Source organism: Schistocerca piceifrons, chromosome 2 (assembly GCF_021461385.2).
Source record: "Schistocerca piceifrons isolate TAMUIC-IGC-003096 chromosome 2, iqSchPice1.1, whole genome shotgun sequence".
NCBI classification, from domain to species: Eukaryota; Metazoa; Arthropoda; class Insecta; order Orthoptera; family Acrididae; genus Schistocerca; species Schistocerca piceifrons.
Window position 1 is genome coordinate 335,311,966 of NC_060139.1, and position 23,409 is coordinate 335,335,374.

Consider the following 23,409-nt stretch of genomic DNA (forward strand, 5'->3'; position numbering starts at 1 on the left):
GATAGATGTGAAAATTACCGAACTATCAGTTTAATAAGTCACAGTTGCAAAATACTAACACGAATTCTTTACAGACGAATGGAAAAACTGGTAGAAGCCGACCTCGGCGAAGATCAGTTTGGATTCTGTAGAAATATTGGAACACGTGAGGTAATACTGATCTTACGACTTATCTTAGAAGCTAGATTAAGGAAAGGCAAACCTACGTTTCTAGCATTTGTGGGCTTAGAGAAAGCTTTTGACAATGTTGACTGGAATACTCTCTTTGAAATTCTGAAGATGGCAGGGGTAAAATATAGGGAGCGAAAGGCTATTTACAATTTGTACAGAAACCAGATGGAAGAGTCGAGGGGCATGAAAGGGAAGCAGTGGTTGGGAAAGGAGTGAGAGAGTGTTGTTGCCTCTCCCAGATGTTATTGAATCTGTATATTGAGCAAGCAATAAAGGAAACAAAAGAAAAATTTGGAGTAGGTATTAAAATCCATGGAGAAGAAATAAAAACTTTGTCGTTCGCCGATGACATTGTAACTGTGTCAGAGACAGCAAAGGACTTTGAAGACCAGTTGAACGGAATGGACAGTGTCTTGAAAGGAGGATATAAGATGAAAATCAACAAAAGCAAAACGAGGATAATGGAATGTAGTCGAATTAAGTCTGGTGATGCTGAGGGAATTAGATTAGGAAATGAGACACTTAAGGTAGTAAAGGAGTTTTGCTATTTGGGGAGGAAAATAACTGATGATGGTTGAAGTAGAGAGGATATAAAAAGTAGACTGACAATGGCTAGGAAAGCGTTTCTGAAGAAGAGAAATTTGTTAACATCGAGTATAGATTTACGTGTCAGGAAGTCAATTTTGAAAGTATTTGTATGGAGTGTAACCATGTATGGTAGTGAAACATGGACGATAAATAGTTTGGACAAGAAGAGAATAGAAGCTTTCGAAATGTGGTGCTACAGAAGAATGCTGAAGATTGGATGGGTAGATCACATAACTAATGATGAAGTATTGAATAGAATTGGGGAGAAGAGGAGTTTGTGGCACAGCTTGACAAAAAGAAGGTACCGGTTAGTAGGACATGTTCTGAGGCATCAAGGGATCACAAATTTAGCATTGGAGGGCAGCATGTAGGCCAAAAATCGTAGAGAGAGAACAAGAGATGAACACACTAAGCAGATTCAGAAGGATGTAGGTTGCAGTAGGTACTGGGAGATGAAGAAGCTTGCACAGTGGCCCGATGAGATGGCGCAATGTCATCCATAAAAATTCCATCGATGTTTGGGGACATTAAGTTCATGAATGACTGCAAATGGTCTCCAAGTAGTCAAACATAACCACTTCCAGTCAATGATCTGTTTAGTTGGACCAGAGGACTCTGTTCATTCCATGTAAACACCGCCCACACCATTATACAGCCACCATCAGCTTGCACAGTGTCTTGTTAACAACTTGGGTCCATGGCTTTGTGGGGTTTGCGCCACGCTTGAATCCTACCACCAGCTCTTACCAACTTAAATCGGGACTCACCTGTCCAAGCCTCCATTTCCCAGCCGTCTAGTGTCCATCCGACTTGGTCACGAGCCCAGGAGAAGCGCTGCAGACGATGTTGTGCCCTTTGCAAAGGCACTCGTGTTGGTCGTCTGCTGCCACAGCCCATTGACGCCGGATTTCGCCGCACTGTCCTAACGGATATATTAATCGTACGCCCCACATTGTTCCACGCAGAGTTGCTTGACTGTTAGCACTTCAACTCCACCCAAACGCCGTTGCAGATGGCCTTTAGGTGAAGGCTGGCGGCCACTGCGTTGTCTGTGGCGAGAGGTAAAGCCTGAAATTTGGTATTCTCAGCAGACTATTGACGCTGCGGGTGTCAGATTACTGAATTCCTTGACGATTTCGAAAATCAAATATCCCATGCCTATAGCTCAAATTACTATTCTGTGTACAAAGTCTATTAATCCCAGTCGTAAAGGTATAACCACGTCCGAAACTTTCCAGAACAATCAACTGACTTCAAATGACTGCTCCGCAAATACACTGCCCTTTTATACCTTGCGTACAGTACACTACTGACATCTGAATATGTGCATACACCTACCCTTGCCTTTTGGTAAACTCAGTGTACGAGTATATAAAGTTTCCAACTCTTAATATTTGTGTTACTGTATTTAATATTGGACATAAAATTACCTTTTAGTCATTAGATTACACCTGATTTTAAACTTTTAAATTCGGTAATAATTATTCGAAATACTCAGAATCAAATTTTTGTTGACCCTGGAAGGCGCTAGACAGGGAACCTGCAACTGAAGCTGTGAGCAGTGGGACACTGGTGGTATCACCCCACTCCGCATTTTTGCGAAATTTATTTAAGATGGCGGATCAAAGATGGCGGCCATACATGTGGCAATGTCACCACGATGTCATGAAGGGAAGTTAAAAGTGTGGTGGAAAAACAGGTCAACTGGGCTATCTCCACAAACCTAGATTCACACCCCCACCCCTCCGCTCCTTTCCCCTCCCCACCTCCATCTGGAAATTGGCAGGAAAATGACTGTCTGTGCTTGGCTGCCAGATAGGATGAACGTAAGTCTTTATTTTGTCTCCCGTGCAGTATGTTGTTTATTTAAATAATTTGAGTTGTCATTGATCAATCACTAGACAGTAGCTCCATCTACTGTATTTTTCTTGAGATCCAGATTCTAATTGACTTAGTTCACAACAAAAATACCAGGGGATGCTGTTGGCCCAACCCCTCTCCCCTCCTGTGACGCAATGTAAGTTGTCAGTCCGGGAAAAATGGCGGGAAATACACTCAGCCTGTGCGAAGGTTCCCGAGAGGACGTACGTAATTGTTTATTGTGTACACTGTGTTCAGTGTATGAGATGTCTGTGATGGAGAAACAGGAGTTTAATGGGTATATTAACTGTATCATGTAGCTGAGGACTGTGTCCATAGCCACCTGTACAATGCTTGGAAAGCAACAATATTTGGTGAATGTATGAAGAAGATGAATTGCTTAATCACATAATAAAGATGCAGCAGGAACGGACTCATCACACATCGCAACACATGCTGACAAATGCGTATGCTGTAACTGTAGAGCATTCGATAAAAGTCGAGTCAGTCTTTTGAAGAGCAAGAAGCATGACGTTCACCCACTCCGACGCAAGCGCTCTACACCATACAAAATCATCACTTCCGCGACCTGCATATAGCTATCGACCACCAGCCACTCATACATATTCTGCGAAGACAGACAGATCAAAAAAAAAAAAAAAAGACGTATGCACCGTATATAGTCGCAGCACTAGATATTTCTTGCATGGTTGGACAGCCATCCACCGCGATCAACAGTTACAAGGTAACTGCCCCTCCCCCTCCCCCCTCCACAGCGCTTGTATGCGCAGTAAGAGCGCCCTCCATGGACACAGTCACTCTCTAAACTTGTGTACAAATGCTGGGCTGATTCCCCCGTGTCCGCAGCTCGTGACCGTGCGGTAGCGTTCTCGCTTCCCACGCCCGGGTTCCAGGGTTCGATTCCCGGCGGGGTCAGGGATTTTCTCTGCCTCGTGATGACTGGGTGTTATGTGCTGTCCTTAGGTTAGTTAGGCTTAAGTAGTTCTAAGTTCTAGGGGACTGGTGACCATAGGTGTTAAGTCCCATAGCGCTCAGAGCCATTTGAACCATTTCGTTCCCCCGTCACAAAGACATCCTCCAACAGTATTATTTCCGAACTGGCCTGCTTGCTGTCGTAGTTTCTTCAACGAGTTGCGATCACTTCCAGACTCGGAGATTACAAGATTTGCCAGAATATCATACCATCCACGCGATAGTTCTCGGTATCAGCCACATATCAGTGCCACCGATCGCTAGCACACTACAATTCCGAATACAAAGAATGGAAATCATATTTCTAGAAACACGAAACTTTAGCGAGGTCATTATGTCTGACATCTACTACATCTACATCTACATGGTTACTCTGCAATTCACACTTAAGTGCCTGGCAGAGGGTTCATCGAACCATTTTGATACTACTTCTCGATCATTCCACTCTCGAATGGCAGGTGGGAAAAAGGAACACCTAAATCTTTCCGTTCGAGCTCTGATTTCTCTTATTTTATTATGATGATCATTTCTCCCTATGTAGGTGGGTGTCAACAAAATATTTTCGCATTCGGAAGAGAAAGTTGATGATTGAAATTTCGTAAATAGATCTCTCCGCAAAGAAAGTCGCCTCTGTTTCAATGACTGCCACACCAACTCGCGTATTATATCAGTGACACTATCACCCCTATTGCTCGATAACACGAAACTAGCTGCCCCTCTTTGCACTTTTTCCTCCGTCAATCCTACCTGGTAAGGATCCCACACCGCGCATTAATATTCCAGCAGAGGATGGACAAGTGTAATGTAGATTGTCTCTTGAGTGGATTTGCCGCATCTTCTAAGTGTTCTGCCAACAAAGCTCAGTCTTTGTTTCGCCTTCCCCACAATATTATCTATGTGATCTTTCAAATTTAAGTTGTTCGTAATTGTAATTCCTAGGTATTTAGTCGAGTTTTCAGCCCTTCGATTTGTGCGATTTATGGTATACCCAAAATTTATCGGATTTCTTTTAGTACCCATGTGGATGACCTCGCACTTTTCCTTGTTCAGTGCCAATTGCCACTTTTCGCACCATACAGAAATTCTCTCTAGTTCATTTTTTAAGTGGAATTGATCGTTTGATGATTTTACTAGACGGTAAATTACAGCGTCATCTGCAAACAATCTAAGGGGGCTGCTCAGATTATCATCTATATCATTTTGTAAATCAGGAACAGCAGAGGGCCTATGACACTAACTTGCGGAACGCCAGATATCACTTCTGTTCTACACAATGATTTATCGTCTGCCACTACGAACTGTGACCTCTCTGAGAGGGAATCACGAATCCATTCGCACAACTGAGACGATGCTCCATATGCACACAATTTGATTAATAGTCGCTTGTGAGGAACTGTATTGAAAGCTTTCTGGAAATCTAGGAATATGGAATCGATCTGAGATCCCTTGTCGACAGCACTCATTACTTCATGGGAATAAAGAGCTAGCTGTGTTGCACAAGAACGATATTTTCTGAATCCGGCTTGGTTATGTCTCAATAAGTCATTTTCTTGAAGGTGATTCACAATGCTCGAGTACAGTATACGCTCCAAAATCCTGCTGCAAATTGAGGTCAGTGATATGGGTCTGTAATTAAATGGGTTACTCCTATTTCCTTTCTTCAATATTGGTGTGACCTGTGCTACTTTCCAGTCTTTAGAAACAGAACTTTCGTCAATTAAGCGGTTGTATATGATTGTTAAGAAAGGCGCTATTGTGTCTACGCACTCCGAAAGGAACGTGATTGGTACACCATCTGGACCGGAAAACTTGTCTTTCTTAAGTGATTTGAGTTGTTTCGCAACACCTAAGATATCTACTTATATGTCACTCATGCTAACAGCTGTTCCGGTTTCGAATTCTGGAACATTTACTTCGTCTTCTTCCGTGAAGGAATTACGGAAAACTGTATTTAGTAACTCCGCTTTAGTGGCGCCATCATCGGTAACATTTCCATCGCTATCGCGCAGTGACGGTATTGACTGTTTTTTGCCACTGGTGTACTTTACATACGGCCAGAATCTCCTTGGATTTTCTACCATATTTTGAGACAATGTTTCATTCTGGAAACTATTAAAAGCATCTCGAATTGAGGTCCACAGTAAATTTCTAGCTTCCGTGAAACTTAGCCAGTCATCGGGATTTTGCGTTCTTCTGAATTTGGCATGCTTTTTTCGTTGCTTCTGCAACAGTGTTCTGACGTGTTCTGTGTACCATGGTGGATCAGTCCCGTCTCTTATTAATTGATGCGCTTTGAATCTATCTATTGCTGTCGATACTGTATCTTTGAATTTGAGGCATATCTAGTCTACACTTACATAATTAGCTAGGAAGGAATGGAGACTCTCTCTTAGGAAGGCACAAGCGAATTTTTATCTGCTGTTTTAAATAGATATATTTTGCGTTTATTTTTAGTTGCTTTGGTTGATATGGTTTTGAGCCTCGCTACAATGACCTTGTGCTCACTAATCCCTGTATGCGCCATGACGCTCTCTATTAGATCAGGATTATTTGTGGCTAAGAGGTCAAGTGTGTTTTCGCAACCATTTACAATTCGTGTGGGCTCATGAACTAATTGTTCAAAGTAATTCTCAGAGAAAGCATTTAGTACAATTTCGGAAGATGTTTCTGTCTACCACCGGCTTTGAACATGTATTTTCGCCAACAAATCGAGGGCAGATTAAAGTCTCCGCCAATTATAACTGTATGAGTGGAGTACTTATTTGTAATGAGATTCAAGTTTTCTTTGAACCGTTCAGATATTATGTCATCTGAGTCGGGGGGTCGGTAGAAGGAGCCAATTATTATTTTGGTAGGGCTGTTGAGTATAACCTCTACCCATAGTAATTCGCCGGAACTATCTATTTCAATTTCAATACAAGATAAACTACTACCAACAGACACTAACACACCACCCCCTACTTTATTTAATCTATCCTTTCTGATCACGGTTTGCGCCTCTGTAAGAATTTCGGCAGAATTTATCTCCGGCTTTAGCCTGCTTTCTGTTCCTATAACGATTTCAGCTCCAGTGCTTTCTATCAGCGATTGAAGCTCTGGTACTTTTCCAGCACAGCTACGAGAATTTACAACTACAATACCGACTGTTGCTTGGTCGATTCTCGTCGTTTCTTTGCTCTGTACCCTTTGAGATTGGAAATAGCGTTGCATTTTTTAAAGTGAGTCGTCACATAGCACATCACCTACTGTATGTGCATCGTCAGTCAACCATCATCCTCCCTCAACTATAACCCAGTGGATATATCGCAGAACCTCTGACGTGACATCGAGATAGAATGCGTTACAAATACTGTTTGTTAGCTTATGTACTGGTCATAGCATTTTGTACATTTCTTATGATCTCAATATAGCGTAAGAAATACCTAGCAGCTGCATGAGGGAGTTGCACGTACCGGCTTCATGCCACGCTGCTTAGCTGAATCACTTTCTAAATTTGCCGAGAACAGTGATTTTGTTACGAGATCACACCGCCGACGACGTGCACCCGCGCTTTTGGTTTATTAATACACACCCCAGCAATCACCGTCAATGTTCAATGTCGTGGTTTTTGTGCGGAAGACCACTTCATTCGGATGAAAATCGTTAACGGCATTTGTATGTGCCTGTAAATTTGAGGCCGTTTTCTATACAGGGTGACAGTAACATAGCCGTTACGATCGTGTTTTTAATAGCTCGTCTCTTATAAGACGATTATGTCTCTCTTCCAAAGACGCACTGGTACTACTCGCAAGAAAAACAAATGAGGCATGTTCATCCATTGCGGATTTTGGCTCGGTATTGGTTGGTGTCACCAGCAATAAGTTACTGGCGAAGTATTATGCGGTACTTAGCAGGGGATTTTTGACAGATTCACAGTGATCAGAAGGCTTATAAAGTATGTGTTGGGGAGTAAAGTTACTGGAATCATTGATCCAACAAGTGCAAAGAAAATATCTATGTCCTGTCGTAAGGAAGGGTTGGATTTCACGTGGAAAATTTCGATTTCAGCGCATCGATAGCTGTGAGGGGAAATTATGCCCAATTATAAGGAGGCTGTAGATATTTGAATTTTCAGAACTACAGTTGTCAGGAGGGGGTATTTCCAATCGCAATTGTACACTGTAGGTATAAAACTGAAGACTCGATTTTATGCCCCAATATTTGATAGATCTGATCTTTTACTATTCTATACCGGACAAGCAAACGAACCGAAGGCTGCGGCCAGGCCGTGACGACACAGGCCGAGTGGAGTTGGAGGAAGAAGCGCTCGCTGGAGTGTGACGGCACGCGAGCCATGTTTTGCTGGGTCTGGTATAGATAAACGATATGCACGTCAAATTTAATCCTCCTTATGACTATAAAGACTCTAAATAAAAATACTTTATCAAACATGTAATTCAAATCAGCTTCCTATGAAGTCATTTTTTTTATCTTAGACATGTAGAAATCCAGTATTGAACTATTAAAGGAATGAATGTAAATCAGCAAGCACGGTTGAGAGCCCGCCATCTTACTTGAAGACGCCAAGATCAGATTCTTCAGTCCTCTAAATAAGACTGTAATTAGATATATGCTGAGATAGTTAAACATCGCGGAAGAATGTCTTGGAGAAGACCAAATTACCGCAGGGATATGGGCCTTCCTTTTCATCGGCGTCTGTACGTGGTTTAAATCGTTTCATTCTTATTGATGAAAAGTTTCGATTAACAAACCGTGTCAAATTGACCCTCCGGCGATGTTGATGCAGGCAATAATTCAGAGCTTGGGATTTTATCCGAATTTGAGACAGCGAGTAAACCCAGAAACTTTTATCCAAGTACTCCATCGCAAGGGTCTACGTAGGCATTTCGTTCCTCTGATTTACATTTTTTCCCCACAAGCTAACGATTTTTTATAGCAATACAAGGGAGATGGAAATGCGAGTAAGAGAATTTCTGGCCTAGTTTATTGTTGGGACTGACAACAATGAATTTCATCTCTTTCTGTTGGTATATGTTGCATAATGGTGTAAATTGAGCGTCAAGCAGATCTGTGTAATAGAGCTGTTACAAATAAATCAAATGCTAGTCACACTTAAATTTCAAGGATGGTTAACAAAGGAGGATGAGGAATTGAATTATCTGCGTTTTCTCTTTCCGCTTGAGGCACAACAATCACTTAATTTGTCTAACAGTTGCACAGATAACATCTCTACGTTTTACTGTGAAACAGAACAACCCATTAATACAGAACAATTAAAAGGAAAGTTTACCGAGATGAAGCAGATCCTAATGCAGGCACTGATGAGTTATTTGAAATATTACAAATAAATTGTAAAGTTTTTTCTCACAAGACAGGAACAATACGTAACTCTCTTTATGAATTCAAGGTCAAGGAACACTATAAATTTTTTGTACCACCATACGTCATCCCATTGACATACAGAGACAAAGTCAAACAGGAAATACAATCCATTTTAGAGCAGGGAATCATCGAACCTGCTGTGACTTCATATAACAACCCATTACACGTGGTTAAGAAAAGGGATAATTCCATTAGACTGGTTCTTGATTCCAGACAAATTAACACAGTAATCCAACCTGAAACCAACGGACCACAGACACTTGATGAACTATTGCAAAAATTCCATGGAGTTAAGGTGATGTCATCTTTGGACTTACGAAGTAGTTTTTGGCAAGTAGAATTAAATCCAAGGTGTAGGAAATACACAACTTTCCTCTGGTTTGGAAACTGTTACCAATTTCGAAAATTGCCATTTGGTCTCAATGTTTCGTCAGCTGCATTTATCCATGGTTTGAATACAATATTACCAACACACTTAAAAGACAGGATCACCACTTACGTTGACGACCTTTTGATCGCAGAAAATTCATGGACAAAACACAACCAAGTATTAAGTGAATTATTACAAACATTTCGGGAACATGGCATTACAGTCAATCTAGAAAAATCGGACTTTGGTAGAACACAAATCAAATTTCTTGGCCACACTGTTACAACAAAAGGCACTCTACTCAATCCAGAAAAATTAAATTCTATCAAAGAAATGCTCCTACCAACAAACAAGCGACAATTAAGAGGATTTTTGGGACTAATAAATTTTTATCGTAGTTTTATTAGCTTACAAAGCTTGTCAACACCTAGATTATGTCAACTAACAGGTAAGAATACAGTTTGGGACTGGAATCATGTTGCTCAAACAGAGGACCACTACTTGAAAACTGCACTACTGAATGCACCTATATTGTCATACCTTGATTTGTCCCTTGATTTTTGCCTTTCGACAGATAGCTCAAGATCTAGGCTTGGTGTCCATTTGTTCCAAGAAGTTGTTGGAAATGGAATTATTACTCAGAAAAGTATAGCTTTTACCAGTCGAGTGTTAACAAAATCAGAGCGCTACTTTTCAGTCACGGAGCTGGAAGCATTAGCCATAGTATGGGCATTTGATAAATTTCGTTACTATCTGCAAGGCAAGCACAAAAAAGTATACACCGACCATCGGGCGTTACAATTTCTCATGTCAGCCAAATTAAATCACGACCATTTAAAACGTTGGGCTTTGTTTGTTCAGGAATTTAACTTCACTGTTATATATATTCCAGGTTCACAAAACATCATTGCTGATGCTTTTTCATGAGGACCTGTTGGTTTAGCTCAAAGTAACGAGGAATATTGCCTAGAAAATAATTACAGCTTACAATACATGCAGAAGGTTGCTTTTGAAAACTTTTCATCCTCATTTAGTGACATTGCTCGTGAACAAGAAAAGGATTCGATTTGAAAGGATATATAAAGGAAGTGGGAGAATGAATCACATCCTGCTATAAGACAGTTTTGTGTAATACGTGATAACATCTTATTCAGACGCAGACATCCTGACAGTCCTCCTTGGGTTTTATGCATACCAGACGAACTTGTAAATTATGAGACACATATTATTTTTACAATGTGGAAAAGAGAATCCTTAAAGTCCTGTCAATATGCAAGTTATGTCAGAAAGCAAAACTACCAACAGTGACATACAGAACACCACTATTTCCAGTCATCCCAGTGAAATCAAAAGAGATGGCTGCCGTGGACATCTTCGGGCCAGTAATAAGATCTAGACAACGCCATTCATATGTTTTCGTAGCTGTTGAGCTTACTTCGAAATTTGTCTCATTCACACCTTTAAGAAAAGCTATAGCAAAATCAGTTTCTACAGCATTCGCCAAGAATTTCTTGAAGGAAGTAGGGCACGTTGACAAGGCGATTTCTGACAGTGGCCCACAATTCCGTTCTAACAGCTGGCTGAAAACCTTGCGACGCAGGAAAATTAAACCAGTATTTATATCACGTTTTACGCCATCATGTAACCCATCAGAACGTATCAAGAAGGAGTTAGGTAAACTTTGCAGATTGTACTGCCATCGCCAACATAACAACTGGTATGTACATTTATCCGATTTCCAAAACATTATTAATAAACTACCTAATGATTCCACCACCCTGCCTCCACTGCTTATGTTGAAAAATAAACAGCCACCAGATAGGATAAAACAATTAGTAGCCTTCCCTGCACAGCGACGTTTAAGACACCGTGAAGTGGTAAGTATAGCATTACAGAACATTAAGAAAGCTGCAGACAGAAGAAAGAATCTGCATAATCCACGAGTCAACGTCAAGAATTTAAAGGTAGGTCAAAAAGTATTGCTTAAATCACATCGACTATCTCATAAGGGAAAATATTTGAGTAGGACGTTTTTCTTGATGTATGAAGGACCCTTCCGTATACGACGCATTGCACACACAAACGCTGTGGAACTTGAGACAATACGAACACACAAATCGCGAGGTCTTCATCACTTACCACACATTAAAATTTTCAAGGAATAAGGCCCTTGGGGGTTTACTGATCTTAAGTAAATATATGTTTGGCGAGCGTAGGTGCCCCAGCCGTTACAGTATATTCTTCCGATTTTAATTTTCAGTACTGCTTCATAATCTTTAACTAACCTGTTTATCTATTAATCTTTTACTATCCTGTATGAAAGACCAAGAATGAATGATTATGAATGATTTGTATTGTTTGAGAGCATGAGAACTTTGCAAAGGGACATTTATGACGAGAGGATTATACCAGCTGTTGACGTCTTGCGATTGTTCACTGGAACAATGAAATTTTCGTGACTTATTTGAAGGAAAATGCAAGAAATAACTATGTACGTTTTTTAGGGAGAAATAACATGAGATAACAGAAACTGTTAACATTATTTTCAGGCAAAATATAGTGTATAAGTGGCTCTGAATTGAGAAGGTATATTTGATGGACAATAGTATAATTAGGAAACCTTCGAATTGACACTTGTCCTGATTTATTAGGTAGTTTGAGGACTGATGATTTATTGGATTTTTCGTGTTTATTAGTTTGCCAGGTAAGGCGTATTAGGATTTATGGACCACTCATGTATAGTGTGACACAATGAGGAAGCACTTTGCAGACATTTATAGAACAAGAGAAGGTAAGAAAGATACACTTCTAAACGAAGTAACCCACAACGGTATTCTATGAAGGAAGATATAGCTTATACACATTTGCGTAAAATTTAAGTCACAGTAATGCTAAGATAGAGTACACACTTACTTAAAATCTAAGTCACAGTAAAGTTAAACATAGCTATGAGTCACGAAAGGAGCTATGATACAAATACAGCAAAGTGTTGAATTATGTGATGAATGAGTGCCAAGAATATTTTTGCTCTGTGAAACTGTGGAATGGTTAGAATGATATTGTTGTTTCTCTTCTTATTGTTGTTAAGGTTGACTTTATTGCATTTCTTACAGGAAACATGATCGCAACGGAAGTTTTCTCCATTGCAGAAACGAAAGCACTTAATGTGACGTAATTTTGTGTAGTACACGATATTTTCAGATCAGAGCGTAGCTCACTTACCGTTAAGGGTCGCGAGAAGAAAGACGTTCCAGATACAGCCGCCGTGACAAAAAAAGAAGAAAACACTGAGCTATGACCGAGATAATTATGTCGTGCATTAAAAGATTTCTTTTCTCTTTCCAGAGTGAAATGACTCCTACGCCAAGAGGCGAGAGTATCTGCCGTATTTTATGACTGTGTAAATAGTAGTGTAAAATAAGTCAATTTAATATTTATTTTGTGTTTTTATATTTCATGATTGTCATTTAGTGATGCAGTGCCGATTCCAGCACGAGGTTAACTGGAAGGTGATGATTTTTTTCTTGTCATGTCATAAATTTATTTCTTGTAACCTTGATGAATAAACCATTTCTTCCAGTTTCTTCTGGACAGATGGAGGGGTTTTGTGTGTTTTATTTTGTGAATAATCTATTTTTTTATTATTATTTTTTTTATTATATGCTTTGTAGGTTGTTTCTTTTTCTTGTTCTTTGTGACCATCCAAGGTATGGCCACACAGATTCATACAAAGACTAAGGAGGCCTCCAAACAGAGACAATGAGGACTCCATGTAAAAACGATTGAGACGCTATACCACAGACATTGACGTTTGACATCAGAAATATTGACAGTCATTACAGACTGATAATTATAAATTTGGTATAACTTAGTAATTAGAGTGTAAAAATTCTGACGCAAAGTCACGTAATTATTCACGAAATTTTGTACATATTCATGAATTGATTTGGCAAGCCGTTGGCTCGACTTTTTCTAAATGATTCTGTAACATTTATTATATATAATAGCATCACTATGGAATTACTTTTCTATTTGTAGGATTATTTAAATATTTTATAACCAAAATATACATAACAATTATTGAAACAAATATTGTAACATTCTTTTTCAGCATCACTAGTACTGTAAAAATAGTAGGTAATTAGAGTTCGATGGCACAGGATTTATGCCTTGAAATTAAAATAATATATTTTGTATGGTGCCAGATTTGTAATGATTCGTGGTCACAATCAAAACTTTGCCACTGTTATTGGCCAAACTAATCGTAAGAAAATTAACCTGCCACCGTGTGGTGAGCCTCATATTATGACTGAACTGAAAAATACATGCCACAAATCTGTGATTGCTGTGGCGAGAAATTGAAAGAAAACTGACTTTGCCACTGTGTGGTGAGCCTCACATTATTCATGACTTGAGATATATGCCACAAATCTGTAATTGCTGTGGCAATAGAGTTACAGAAAACATTTAAATGAGCTCAGAGCTCACATGCCTCTTTATATGATATAATATTATTCCTTGCTTAATTTATGTAATTAGGTTAGAGATATCGTATTTTAAAGGGGGATTCTATTTTCTATAAAATATGACGTTTCCAGTATACAGAAATACTCGAGCGAGACTTGTACTACATAAGTTTGAGGAGGTACTTATGCAGTAACGCAGTGACATGTGGTTGTCAGTGGACACGAGGTCCCTGAGTCTGCCAACACTGTCAAACTGTGTCATCCTGGGAGAATGGACCTTAAGTATGGTTGTCAGTGGACACAAGGTCCCTGATTCTGCATACGTGGTCAAACTGTTTCACCAGAGGAAAATTTGACTTCAGGTGTGGTTGTCAGCGGATATGAAGTCCATGAGTCGGCCTACACCTTACATTAACTGATAATGGAAAACAGGTGTGGTTTTCAGTGGATACGAAGTCCCTGAGTCTGCTTACACATAAACTAACTGATGTTGGAATATTAGTGTGGTTGGCAGTGGATATGAAGTCCCTGAGTCTGCTGCACTTAAAACATGTAGACCTGGTTTCTTTTGACCAGAGGGAACTGCGAGCATAAAAACATAAAATATCATGTAGTCAGACCACTACTGATTAATGTCATGGAAACGCAAGTGCCCAAATGCACAAAATAAAATATTGTTTTTAATGGTTATTAGGTTATGTTAGCTTATTGAAGACTATTCAACGCTTAAGTAGTTATTGTTAGACATCTGTTAGAAATTATATGATCTTTTTTACCTTCTTATGTAAGAAACTTGTTGTATTTCCTTTGATGTTTTCTTATTACATACATATTAGGCTAGCAACATTTTCATATTATTTTTGTAAAAGGAGCCATGTTTTCTCCTTTCCAATCAATTAGGCAAGCAACACTTCCGCCATTTTGTATAAAATTTTAACATTTTTCTCTTGCCTATATGCCATGCAAGAAAACTTTCGTCGTTTTGTAAAAAAAGTTTACTTAGATGCTAAGCAAGAAATACTTTTAGTCACTGGATATAAATTGTAACATTTTTTTTTCTCTTTGCCTGATTTTTCATCGTTTTGTAAAAAATTTTACTGTTTGTTCCTTGCTAATATGTTAGGCAAGAGTCACCCTGCAAAATTTTCAAAAACGAGGTTGGGGGTTATGAGGGTTGGCAATACTCTCTTAGGATTTAAAGGTTGGCTACAGCACGCATACACAAGCTCTGGAATCTAAGATATTGTTGTCGCGCTTCGCAGCGCACGGATTAATTAGTGGCAGTTTGGAAGCCAGTGTAGGAGTCCGCCTGCTGTGGTGCGCACGTGTGTTGGGCTGCCGTGTCCGCCAGCAGCGACACAGGATTTGGTACTGAGTTGATATTTTTTATAATTTGCAGCGCGCTTATTAATTTAAAGAAAAGGGTTTGTGTATGTCCGTAGCAGCAGACGGTAATTTTGATAATGATAGGAGTTGAATTTTTAAGGGAAACCATTGTTAGGCGAATAGATTAAGTATTGATTTTTGTCATTGATTTCTTTTGTAATTGTCAGGGAATTGTTTCACTATGTATTTAATTGAGAAGTATTTCAGTTTGTCTCAAGAGTTTGATTAATTTGTAATATTGCTTTAATACCACTGGAGTCAGATTTACATACGAGCCGATTGTTCAAAGAGCTTCTAGCGTTTTGTTAATTGAATGAGAAAGAATCGCTTTCAGAATATAGTTTTTGAAATAAGGAATTACCTGTTTGGGTTATCATTTATCGAGTTTAGATTTGACCAAACCCTTTCTCTTGAATTATATGTAGTTGTAGTAAGCAGCAGCAGCAGGAGCCGCCATACACAGCATGCATTGCACTCAGCATGAATAATAGGTTTTTTATGTTTTTGTTAAATAATGGAATGCAGCAGATCGAGCAGTGGCAGCAGAAAGACCAAGTAAGTTATTTCTTGCGCACAGGACCAATTAAAAAAAATAAAGTTTAGGCGATCTCTGTAATAGTAAAGTTAACAAGAGGACAAGCACGAGATTTCAGTAGAAAACACGTGATAAGAAGACAGAGCTCCCGACTTTCAAGTCCCCTAGAACTTAGAACTACTTAAACCTAACTAACCTAAGGACATCACACACATCCATGCCCGAGGCAGGTTTGTTTTTCCTTAACCTATTTACTAAGATAAGTAACGATGTTCGACAAAAATTGCCATGATCAGCCTCGTAACGCTCAAGAAATTCCGCACAGATGGTTCTTCGCTGCTCGATAATTTTCTGTTGCAAAGCGAGGAACGTAATGTACTGCCAACTGAGACATCCACCTGAGAGCGAGGTGGCCGATTGTTATCCGTCGATCACCTAGAATGAGAGTGAGATTACAATTAAATGAATACCATTAGCTGCTGACAGGCATTGATATACATCAACGGGGACAGTTGAAAATGTGTGCCCCGACTGGGACTCGAACCCGGGATCTTTCGCTTACACGGCAGGCGCTCTATTCCTCTGGCACAGAGGATAGAGTGACTGCAGGGACTTATCGCCGGCGCGCTCCCCGTGAGACCCACATTCTCAACTTACAGTCCACACACTACATTCATAGTGTCCGAAAGAACATGTGCCATCTTCATATAGAATGAGAGTGTCTGCACGATCCAAAACTACAGGATTGACAGCTGCGTGCTGACCGGACAGGATTGCGCTACCTTGTTGTGATGATGACGGACGCCTCGCCCAGCGACTCACCTTGCTTTTGTACGCTATCAGGTCCATAGATATTCTGCAAGCGCCCATGAATATCTGCGACGCCCTGGTTTCCGCTAAAAGAAACTCAGTGACAGCTCTCTGCTTGGAACGGACTTCCGGTAGAGACGCCATTTTGAAGACTACATATAACCCAGCGAGCAGCCGGAACTTCATAAAACTATAGGTGCTGAACTGACAATGTTTCACGATGTCCCACAACAAATTCCGCATTTTGTCAACCAAGTAGCGAAGGAAATGTGTTGCGTTACTTAATGAAGGCAGTTCGTGTAACGAAAAAGTTCCCATTTGTTTATACTTATCAGTAGAAATAACAGCGGCCCATAAATACTCAATTAAATAAACTTAGAATTAAGAAGATACTGAGACCTACTCATATCGCATAAATCAAGCGCGCTATCTTGCGGGACAGGGAGATGAACCAAATCCATATCGAATCCGTGCGGTAGATTAACGACCGTGGGATGCTACATTGGCGACCCGGAGCGTGGCTTTTGGGAGGTACCCGCGCTCATTTAGGCAAATGATGGCTGGTTCCCAAATTCTGCCTCTGAGAATACGATACATAACAAGTTAAAATTGGTAACACACTAAACATAGTTGACACGTTTCACAGACGGGTGGTGCACACGAGTTTCCTCACTTAGGTTGCCTTCACGACTGATGTCAGGAAGGGCACCCAGCCGCCAAGTCGAAAAAAAAAGAAAAAGGCACCATCGTCGGGTACGTAAATGAAAGGATTTGCTGTTCTCTGTGACACGTGGGACGGTCACCAGAGTGCATCAATGATGTTTCCGTTTAGTGTTGTTAATTGGTCAGGTAGGGTGGATAAGGGGTGTGGACAGTTCACATATCGAGTGATCACTATGAGGGACATAGAGAGCTGCTGCGTCCCTGTGTGAGACAGCGTTATCAGCACCTGACAGAGTTTGAAAGGGGCTTCCATTTGGCCTGCTGGTCGAATCGTGCAGCTTCCAGACTTTTGGGGCATTCAGCTGTGACAGTGTAACCAGTGTTGGACTTCATGGGAACGCGATGGCAGGCACACTCGTCGAGATTCTGTTCGACCACGTCTGACCACAACCTGTGCTCCAGACGTACATTCTCAGAAATTTATTCCTCAAATTAAGACCTATATTTGATACTAGTAGAATCATCCCCCTAGGAATGCCCTTTTGCCAGTGCTAGTCTGCTTTTAATGTGCTCCTCTCTCCGACCGTCATTTGTTATTGTGCTGCCTAGGTAATAGAATTCCTTAACTTCATCTACTTCGTGACCACGAATCCTGATGTTCTCATTTCAGCTGCTTCTCATTACTTTCGTCTTTCTTCGATTTACTCTCAATATATATTCTGTACCCATTACACTGTGCATTCCATTCCGCAGATCATGTAATACTTCTTCACTTTCACTAAGGATAGCAATGTAATCAGCGAATCATGTCATTGGCATACTTTCACCTTGAATTTTAATCCCGCTCTTGACTCTCTTTTATTTCCGTCATTGCTTCTTCGATGTACAGATTGAAGAGTAGGAGCGGAAGGCTACATCCCCCCTTACATCCTTTTTAATCCGAGCATTTCGTTCTTAGTCGTCCACTCTTATTATTCCTTCTTGGCTCTTGTGCCTATTGTATATTACCCATCTCTCCCTATAGCTTACCCTCATTTTTCTCACAATTTCGAACATCTTACACCATTTTAAATTGTCGAACGCTTTTTTCAGGTCAACAAATTCTATGAAAGTGTCTTCATTTTTGTTTAGTTTGGCCTCCATTATCAACCGCAACGTAAGGATTTTACTCTGGTGCCTTTACCTTTCCTAAAGCCGAACTGATCATCATCTAACACATCCTCAGTTTTCTTTTAATTGCCATTAACGCAACGCATACCGCTGCATTTGAAATGGTGTCGTGACCAGGAATCATGGGACTGCTGGCGAAAGCCGTCGCATTGTGTTCAGCCGTGAACTGCGGTTCTGCACTATACCAGATGAGCATTGTCGGCGAGTATGGCGGTGACGTGGCGAGAAGTCCTATTCTTTTAAAATTAAAGCAATAACAGCCCTCGGTCACAAAAATTAAGTGTTTTGACCTGGTTTCGGCACTACTATGAGTGCTTTCATCTGAAGCAAAACATTCAAATGGTCTATAATATAATTACAAAAATGATGGGAAATTTTTTTTGTAAAAGTGTAAGTACTGACTAACAGTACAAGAAAGAAACAGTACTTACATGTCACATATAAAATAAATATCAAGCGATAAAGGTTTAGTCACAAAACTTTGAAGTAGAATGCGTGGAAGGCAAGCCGCTATGGGCTGCTCACACATGTCGAGCTACAGGTAGCATCAGACTGAGGCGCCCACGTTAGCAATTGCGGGCAGGTGAACATTATACTAAGAGTGCCATCTAGTAGACGCAGATACAGACTGGCTACTTAAGATTCAGAGTATTGACAGACGAATATTATGGTGAACATTATTTAGTACATCTACATTTACATCCATACTCCGCAAGCCACCTGACGGTGTGTGGCGGAGGGAGGCATGAAGTAAAAGGCAATATTATATCTGACAGCAGCAAACATGGTAACATTTTGTCTGGATAAGAGATTAGAAGTAGAGTTTAAAGGCTGAAAACGCCATTATAGAATTACAAAGGGGGCTGAATGACTCACGATGTAACATGGAATTCAGCCAACATAAACCATTAATAAACAAAAAATTATGAGTCGACTTAGATAGAAAAAAGCATTTCGGTAACTGCACGAGGAAATACGAAATTAAATATCAGGTGAAAGCTTTGTACTGTTGAAGAAGTTTTTATTACGTAATTGTAGCTCCTCATTAAGAACGAGGCAATCATATCGAGAAAGATGTTTAATAGTTTTTCTAATTCTTCGGCAACATCTAATCTACGCCCTTTCTTCTCGATGTGCAAAATGTTCATATCGTGAACAGCTTGGCCGGCAAAACACAAATTTTGGGTGCTAGTGCCATTTTTTCCTAAAAGATGTTCTTTGTATCTGACTGTACAGGCACGTCCTGTTTGTCGTATGTAGTAAGAAGAGCAGGTGTCGCAGAAAATCTAATAGGAGAGGGCCCCAAGAAAAAATAGGAAAAAAGTTCTTTAGGTTGGATTCAATGATAGAGGTTCCTAGTGTAGTAACTCTTAACAGTTTTCTTTTTAAGGATGTCATCCACTATGACAGATTCATATACGTTATTGACTGCTATCGTTTTGATGAAATTAATTTCTTCGTCGAATTTTTCTTTCGAGAGTAGAATAGAAATATCTCTGTGTATAGAAGAGTGAAAGAAAGCGTTTTTATGACACTGTGGGTGCATGGAAGACGCAGGTGCGACCTGATAGGTATATGTTTCTTTACGAAAAACACTGAATGAGATTTTATTTTCTTCTACTGCAAGTGTCAAATCAAGAAAGTTCAATTGACGGGCCTCGTTTTCGAGTTCACTGGTGAAGGATATTTTCTCGTGAAGTCCATTAAAGAGATTGAAAATACGGTCAATGCCATCAGTAGGTCTTTTGTAGATGACTAAAATATCATCAACATGTACGTTTGTAATATGAAGCTGGGCCACGTTTTGTAAACGTTATTCGTGTGTGCCGCGTGTGTAATTAAGATGATGAGGTTGAAAGTGACGTCCATTGACTGGAAAAGCACTCACATAGTGCATATTGAAAAGTGTATTAAGCTTGCGCTCGAAAACATAAACGCACGAATATTTCGTCAGGCAGAACTACATAGCTCGTAAGTACAATAACCTGCACGTTTACTAAGTTTAAAACAGAAAACTATCTCATGAGCAATTAGATTTTGAAAAAGAAGTAAATCTTTTGTAAAAATACCATTACCGATATGACAACAAAAATATTTCTTTTCTTTCCCAGTGCAGCAAACGAATAACAAAAACAAAACTATACTCCTGGAAATTGAAATAAGAACACCGTGAATTCATTGTCCCAGGAAGGGGAAACTTTATTGACACATTCCTGGGGTCAGATACATCACATGATCACACTGACAGAACCACAGGCACATAGACACAGGCAACAGAGCATGCACAATGTCGGCACTAGTACAGTGTATATCCACCTTTCGCAGCAATGCAGGCTGCTATTCTCCTATGGAGACGATCGTAGAGATGCTGGATGTAGTCCTGTGGAACGGCTTGCCATGCCATTTCCACCTGGCGCCTCAGTTGGACCAGCGTTCGTGCTGGACGTGCAGACCGCGTGAGACGACGCTTCATCCAGTCCCAAACATGCTCAATGGGGGACAGATCCGGAGATCTTGCTGGCCAGGGTAGTTGACTTACACCTTCTAGAGCACGTTGGGTGGCACGGGATACATGCGGACGTGCATTGTCCTGTTGGAACAGCAAGTTCCCTTGCCGGTCTAGGAATGGTAGAACGATGGGTTCGATGACGGTTTGGATGTACCGTGTCCCCTCGACGATCACCAGTGGTGTACGGCCAGTGTAGGAGATCGCTCCCCACACCATGATGCCGGGTGTTGGCCCTGTGTGCCTCGGTCGTATGCAGTCCTGATTGTGGCGCTCACCTGCACGGCGCCAAACACGCATACGACCATCATTGGCACCAAGGCAGAAGCGACTCTCATCGCTGAAGAGGACACGTCTCCATTCGTCCCTCCATTCACGCCTGTCGCGACACCACTGGAGGCGGGCTGCACGATGTTGGGGCGTGAGCGGAAGACGGCCTAACGGTGTGCGGGACCGTAGCCCAGCTTCATGGAGACGGTTGCGAATGGTCCTCGCCGATACCCCAGGAGCAACAGTGTCCCTAATTTGCTGGGAAGTGGCGGTGCGGTCCCCTACGGCACTGCGTAGGATCCTACGGTCTTGGCGTGCATCCGTGCGTCGCTGCGGTCCGGTCCCAGGTCGACGGGCACGTGCACCTTCCGCCGACCACTGGCGACAACATCGATGTACTGTGGAGACCTCACGCCCCACGTGTTGAGCAATTCGGCGGTACGTCTACCCGGCCTCCCGCATGCCCACTATACGCCCTCGCTCATAGTCCGTCAACTGCACATACGGTTCACGTCCACGCTGTCGCGGCATGCTACCAGTGTTAAAGACTGCGATGGAGCTCCGTATGCCACGGCAAAATGGCTGACACTGACGGCGGCGGTGCACAAATGCTGCGCAGCTAGCGCCATTCGACGGCCAACACCGCGGTTCCTGGTGTGTCCGCTGTGCCGTGCGTGTGATCATTGCTTGTACAGCCCTCTCGCAGTGTCCGGAGCAAGTATGGTGGGTCTGACACACCGGTGTCAATGTGTTCTTTTTTCCATTTCCAGGAGTGTAGGTCCAACTTAGAATGCTTGTAACTGCCATCTGAAGATGGATTTGTAAAGAAAAATCCGAAACCGGTCGTGGTCTGAAGATAATAAACCTTTTTAAACCATACATGTGGCTGGTAGCTGTTTTTTATAAATTATAAAAAGTTTGTTTTTTATATCGTTATCATGTGACCTGTTTGACCCCGCTTCGCGGTCGGCTTACGCAATCGTGGCAGTGCGCGCTAACGCGCGCACCTAGATATACTAGTGCGCGCGTCCGGGATAACGCCATTCCTCTCGTCCGGGATAAGGACTTAGAATTTTTTCGCCACTGCACCAGACTATATAAGCGAGGTACAGCCGCGCAGAGGCTCAGTTGCGCTGCTGCTGCTGAGCAGGCAACTGCATTGAACACTGCCACGATGCCGTACAGGATACTCCGTCGACGTCCAAGACAAACAGTCTATAAAACCATCGAGAACATAGAGTTTGCTACAACAGCTGGTGATAAGAAGAACCGCATACCAGTCAAGAGTGTCGCTGCTACCGCACTTGTCGACGGACCTCGTGTTTTCTGTGGTTGTAGACTTAATTTTAGTATTGACCTTAATGATACATTTTCACACGGGAATGGTTGGCTTACAGTAGCTGTTGTACGTGGTGGGAGGAAATGCGGGGATTTGATTTCAAACATTTCCTTACGGTGAGAAAGTTTGAGATATTTCGAAATTCGCAAAATGGAATACATCCACGAGCATGGCTCGAGAAATTTGAGTTCTGTCTTCCCCCCGACTGGGCAAATTCACATAAGATAGAATATATGTGTGGCTATTTGGAAGGCGAACCGGCGATTCGCATGAGGTCGGCAGCGCGTCACTGCAACTCCAGTCGGGAGTTTCGACAAGCCTTTCTCTCCGCCTATCGGTCGGAAGCGGCACAAGATAAGGGTCAAGCATGGCATAATTATGTTGCCAAATTTGAACCAGTCTGGTTTCGGCAGCCCAGCACGCCTATTCGACCACATGCTGCAGGCAAATCAATTTCTATACGACCCATACGGGCCTGCGGAACTAATTAGGATATGCATCATCAAATTGCCGATGCACTTGCGTCACATCATTCTTGCGGGAAGATGCAAAGAGGACGTGGAAACGTTTAAGACACTTCTCTAAGGGTTGGAATATAATACAGCAGAATGCCCGCCTAACCAGGCACAAAGTTATTACGGGGCACAGCAGCGCGATCGCAGTCGTGGCCGTAGTACTAATCAACGGCGTGACTGGTCGTCGCGACGCGAACGGAACAATAATCGGGACCGGCCGTATAGAAACTGGGGTAACAGTCGCGAACACAGGTGGAACAACGGAAATGATCGAGGACGTGGAGAGGATCGTGAACGCAACAGGTACGGCAACCAGAATCGGTACTACTATGAACACGGTGGGAATAGAATTGTAGGCGGAGCACCAAATGATGTTGAAATTCGG